The sequence below is a fragment of the Grammomys surdaster genome, unplaced genomic scaffold (genome assembly GCF_004785775.1).
Source record: "Grammomys surdaster isolate TR1022 unplaced genomic scaffold, NIH_TR_1.0 233, whole genome shotgun sequence".
Taxonomy (NCBI): Eukaryota; Metazoa; Chordata; class Mammalia; order Rodentia; family Muridae; genus Grammomys; species Grammomys surdaster.
Window position 1 is genome coordinate 588,332 of NW_021604678.1, and position 6,321 is coordinate 594,652.

Consider the following 6,321-nt stretch of genomic DNA (forward strand, 5'->3'; position numbering starts at 1 on the left):
AATCCAGAAAGGAAATGTGAGTGTGGGCAGGTGGCTTCCTGCACAAGCTGAGAACAGGAGTTCAGGTCCTCAACTCCTGGATAAAACTGGGTAGACAAGCTGGCCCACCTGTAGTCACAGTGCATATGGAGCAGAGACAGAAGATCCTGGAGAGCAGGATCAGGGCAGGCTAGTTAACTAATTTTCTGAATTGGGAAACTTAGGTTCAGTGAGAGAGACTACCTTAGTAAATAAGGTAGAGAGAGATCCGTCAAGGAAAATATTACTGGCCTCTACACACGCACACACACACACACACACACACACACACACACACGTACCATACCACACATGCACACATATCACACATGCACATCACACATAGATCACATCACCCAAGTAGCCAAAAATAAATGTAGAAGCAAAATGTAACTGCAGACATGCTATTGACCTGGCAGCGTCCCCCTTGTGACTCTAGGTTCTATGAACCTTGAAGTTGGTTCTAGTGTATTGCTGGAAGGCCTCTGTTAAACCACAAGGGCTTGCAGAAATTAAATTAAAATGTTAGCATTGTCTTAACATTTGGAAAATTGTCAGAAGGCTCAGGGACATGCCATATTAGAATGAGTTCATATATAAGATGAAAGAATCCACTATCTGTGTCCTCTAAGAAGGTCCAGAAGACCTCAGAAGATTACCTCAGTGAAGCAAAAAGCTAAGAAGACCTTCGTGTCTTTTGCAACTTGGTAGCGAAGATCCTGGTGTAATGCTGCCATGGAATTGTGGTTCCTTCTGCTAGAGGAGCAAAAAAGACTTCAAAATGACCAGTACCACAGAGGCAAAGTGAGCATAAATGCCACAAAGGGCAACAAGCCCAAAGGAGAATCATTGCCAACCCACAGAGAACCATGACCATGACACTAAAAGATTCCTAAGACATATATGGGTATAACTTGAATTAAAGAGGGAAAGAAAGGAAGAGAGGAGAAGGAAAGGAGAGACTTGTCATCAGAAGCCACAGTAGATAATGATGACCTTTTGCCCAGTTTGTCACTTTGAACTTTGATCCAGAGTCACTGACCAAAGGAAAGTAGTATACTGACACCACAAAAATACAGATAACATATTTCTCTAGTCCTTTTCCAAACATGTTTATGACTCTTCAACAGAGCATTTGTATACAAGGCAAAGGTAACAGCCAGACTTTATTAGGGCTCCTATTAAATGCAGTATTTGCTCTAATACTCTCATATCTTGGCATCTCTTCTAGAAATTCACCCACACTAAGTGAAACATGGAATCTTGGCTACATTCAAAGCAAAGTGGATCTTGTGGCTCTTTGAGCCCACCCTATAGTTACTTTCTTGATCACCAATAGAAACTGGGATACCTGAGCTCAGGAAGGGCCACTGGGGAAAGAAGGGCCAAGTAAGTCAGAGGTAACCTCACAGTGCTGCAAAGAACAGCACCACTATCAAGAGAGTCTGTGGCTTGGGGGGGGGTCATCTTCATTGGAATCTCTCTACTCAGTCTCACTTGCTAAGTCAGAAGCATATGATGGGTGCTAGCAGATAGACTCTCAGAATTAATCAGACAGGAGCTCCAATCTTAGCAGCTCTTCTACCCTGGTACCAATCTTACTACAGCTTCGGCACTCGGTGTATAACACTGACCTAGTGCACTGCTGGGGTAGCAAGTGGTTTGCTTTCACAAATGGCAGACCCACATTCCCTGTGAGCCTTTCAACTCTTCCAGCAATAGAGCTCACAGGGGCCTTACATCAAGTGACAATTCGCAGAGCACTCTTCTGGCTCATTATGTTGATAACATCAAACTGCATGGATTGAGTGGTCAGCAAACAGCCTGTAATTTGGATGTGCTAATGAGACATACAAGTACCAGAGAAAGGAGATTAAACCCCCTGGAATCTAATCATCTGTCACATCTATGAAGTGTATAGATGCCCAACACTCTGAGGTGTCATTGAAGGTAAGATGCACGTTGTTGCTCTTTCTGTCGTGTCCTACTGAGAATAGGTGACAGCATGGTCTCTTTGGATTTTGAATATCATATATATACATGACCACTTGGAAAATAGCTTTGGCATATTATCTCAAAACATTTTTACTTTTGAATAAAACCCAGAGGAACACAGTGTTCTAGATCAAGCCAGCCTGTGCTGAAGGATGTGATTTTGCCTCAGAACTTAATCTGTGGAGGGGATAAGAGATGGAATGGCATCTTCTTCCAGCGGAGAGTCAAGAACAGGAGGTCCTGGGGCTCTGGAGCACAACTATGAATTTTATTGCTCAGATACTATTCAGAATCAACTCCAGGCCTGTTCCACAGCCCTAGTGGGTTACCAATGACCAACCATAGGAAATCAAGTGACTATGGTCCATCAAGTTATCAAAATAATATTTAATACCCAGTGAAGGATTCTACAAATGTTCTTCCAAATTCTGCAAGTTCAGCAAATATTTCCTCCTCCAGTGCTTTTTGGTCAGTGTTTTATAGCAGCAGAAAGGCAAACTTGGACCCCAGCCCTCCCTTCCCAACAGCAGTAGTGTCTGTACCTTCAATCCCGCCTCTGAGAGTCACATTTTTCTATTTAAAAAAAAAAAGTTTCTTTTTTCCTGAATAATCTTTTATCAGTTCACTGGCCCTCAAATGTTAGATACTAGAGTGTAAAGTAAATACGTTCAACCTCTCGGTCAACCGAGCCCTTGGGTTCTGAAAAAAGATTGTTTTTCAAGGACAGAAAATTAGTTGCTGTTTAAAACCCAACTCTATCAAGAAGAGGGAACCTCTGCAGACTGGAAAGGATGAGAGATGCCTGCTGGGGGGCCAGATCACCTCTCCATGACAGCAATGGTGTAGACAGTTCTTAGGACTCAGGTTCAGGGACTCAGATGGGTTTGGTGATGAGATGCGAATGCTTCTTTTGATCAGTTCTATTTTCACCATAGGCCATGATGTCATAAGATGAGAGGGAGGGTAGGAAATGTAACACAGGCAGTTTGAAGAGGAACAGTAGTCCCTCCAGGAGCCTCGGGATTTCCCATCAACAGTGATTGGAGGTGGTTGGTTTGGGGAGGGTTCAGCTTGCTGCAGGCATATGAGAAAATGGCAGGAACCTCAAAAGCACATTAGAACAACCAGCCTGGGTCGACTCAGAAAAGCAGAGAGGAAGGAGTCAGGAGATGGAATGTGGAAATGACTCTTCATTAGAGAAAGACTGACAAGCAGAGAATTTAGCAGGTTCACTCAAGTGGGTAAGGTAGAGGGGCTTGGGGTGTTGAGCAAGGGGGGGCTCCAAACTGAACTCGAGATCTGTACAGTAATGGGGAGTCTCAAGGTCATGAATACAAGCATGAATAATACAATCAGATAAAAGGGGATCCCACTGTAATTTTTTACTTTATTTAATTTTCCTGCACAGATTGGCCTCTAATGCATAATATTGTGTAATGTTTTCACCAGTGTGCAACAGGGAGAACCCAGAGAGTGAGCTTCCCCCTTCCCCAATGTATCGAAGAGCAGTGAACTCCCAAGGGTTATTACAGGTCATCACTGGCAGATAACACCAGTAAGTCAGTGTCTTATTTAACAGCGGTGATAATCAGGGGACCAGGGGTCTGGCAGTTCCCTAAAACCCTCAGGGAAAGTAAGCAGGTAAGCCTTTAAGGGCTTGGAAGGTGACAAAAAACAAAGGTGATCTTTGAAAACATAAGGACTAGTGAGTGTCCGGTGGCTCTATGCTGAGGTGACAGCAGGAGCAGGAAAGAGGAAGTGCATTAAGCACAGTAGAATGTCCCTCGGGCAACAGATCAAGGACTTTAACCTCTCCTTTTTTTCTCACCTCCCCAAGTGGGAATGCTTTCACACAAAGTAAGGTATAATGACTATCCATGTTAGTCTGAAGGGAAGACAAGAATAAGAGAGGTGGAGACCGGGAGAAGGCTGGAGCCTCCTTTCCATGAACCGCCTGGGTCAGTAGTCAGCTGAACTGGATAAATCACACAGCACAGTAAGTGCTGGTGTGAAGCCTAAATGCTCATCCCTTCCAATGTTTTTAGTTAAAAACAGTTTCATTTTGGCTAGATAGGGGGCTTAGTGGAGTGCTTCGTTGGCATGCTTAAGTCCAAAGTTTGACTCAGTACTGAAAATAATAAAGATAAGAGTACAAAGGCATACTTTGGACACCTGTAGTGAAATTCTTAAATAAAACATCTAGATCTAAATCCACATAACACTTGATCTTTATGTATCTAGTCCAATGCTGGCCTCACCACTTTAGAATCAGTCTGGAATTAATTTACTTTTCTCAATGAATGGTTTCCTGAAGTTTTCCCATACTTAGGAACTGATCCATCATAGTTTTTTTGAAATTATTCTGTGGCTGAGTTAGTCTTCAAAATGATTAACATGTAAGGTTATGTGTCCACCCTTTCTCTGATTTCATCTTTAAACACCGAGTCAAGGCTAACATTCCAGGTCAATGACAGTTCTACATATTAAAAGACCCTGAGGAGTGACAACTTGGCTATACTCCAAAAGCAACTCACAACTTATGCATTGCCTAGACATCAAGAAATACAGTCAAGGGCTTGAGAGATAGCTCAGTCCTGAAAGTACTTGCCACATTAAGTGTGAGGACCAGAGTTCAATTCCCAGAACTAACATAAAAAACTGGTGGTGCACATTTGAATCTCAGTGATGAAGAAGCAAAGACCAAAGGATCCCTGGGGCCAGGCCAGCTTAACTGGAAAGTCCCAGAGACTATGTCAAAAATCAAGATGGACAACTGTTCTCAGGAACAGTCGAGGTTGGCTGACTTCTGGTCTTCACATGAGTGCACACGTGTTTGTATCCTTGCACATATGAACAGACACACACACATACACACACACACTCAAACACATTGAATATAATCCCGTGATTATGCTATAAATTGAAAGTGAAGCAGCTGCAGATGATTAGAAAGGTGTGCTCTGTAGCCACCTTCCCTTCTGTTGCCACCACACCTGGAGCTAAGTGTGACCAGATGTGAAGACAAAGACTGAGGAGTTTTCATCAGACTTGCCATAAATAGTGACAAGAGAAAAATCAAGAGAGAAGCCAAGAGCATGTAGCCAAAATGGCTGGGTTACGTAGCTAAGGGAAAAGCTAAGGGAAGGGAAGCTCAGGGCTGCCGAGGGTTAGGGCAGGGGTTAGGGTATGCCTACCAGAATGACTCTGTAACAGGTTCTTGTGAGTAGGGACTAAGGGAGCCTAGAGACTAGCAAAGACCTTGATATGCTGAGAGGTACCCCAGGCATAGGCTAATGGAGGAGCAGTATGTCCATTGTGCCAGAAGATAAGGATAATGACTACTTTTAGCAAATAGGAACTAATTTCTTAAGTACCTGAGGGAATATTTGGCTTCTGTCTAAGTGTCAGATTTTAGGAAAAGGAATTTCTTGGAGCCTAACAGCTATTAATTTTGTTCACTCATTTTAAATACTATCAAAGGCCTTTGGTGGCTGTGGCATTCAGGAGAGCTGACCCCACCCCTCAGCGGGGCAATGCAGGATTGTGGTCCTTGGTGATATGGGCGCAGGGGACATGGCAGGCTGATCAACTCAGCTACTACCCAGGCCCAGATCCAGGACTTTGAGTTTGCCCATCCCAACATCTATCCCATCTATGAGTTGCTATAAAGGGCCACTCCTGAAGATCCAAAGCTGCAAGATCTCCATTGTGCGGGGCGCGCGTGAAGTGGTCTCGCCGGCAAAAAACATACACACACGCGCGCACACACACACATCACACACACGCCAGAATCCTTCCGTATGAACACGTTTATTTCCCCAAAACCAAGATGGTGGAAGAAGACGAGAAGGCGTGGGAAAGCACTGCCTATATACCCCAGAGCGGGGTATTCACCCCCTGATTGGCTGTTTACTCGTAGCGCGCCAAACGCCGTGGGATGGGCTTAGCTTTGACAGGCTTACCATGACACATGCGCAGTTTATTTGTTTACTAGGAAGAATTATGGCTGACAGTGCCACCTAGCGATGGCGGACTTTGTCAGCTCTGCCGCGGCTCCTAACACTCCATGACACTTGGCGACAACAGGATATTGGAAATATTCTGGTGAGAATCCAGTATTGATAGAATCCAGTATTGGCTACAACAGAAGCCAAAGGCCTCAAACCAGACCAATGACTCATTGCAAACATTTGCAAGTAAAGCTGTTTGGACAAAAGGGTGTACTGCGTGGCATGCCCGTGACGCACTGCAGATTTATTTTATTTTATTTTATTTTATTTTATTTTATTTTATTTTATTTTATTTTAT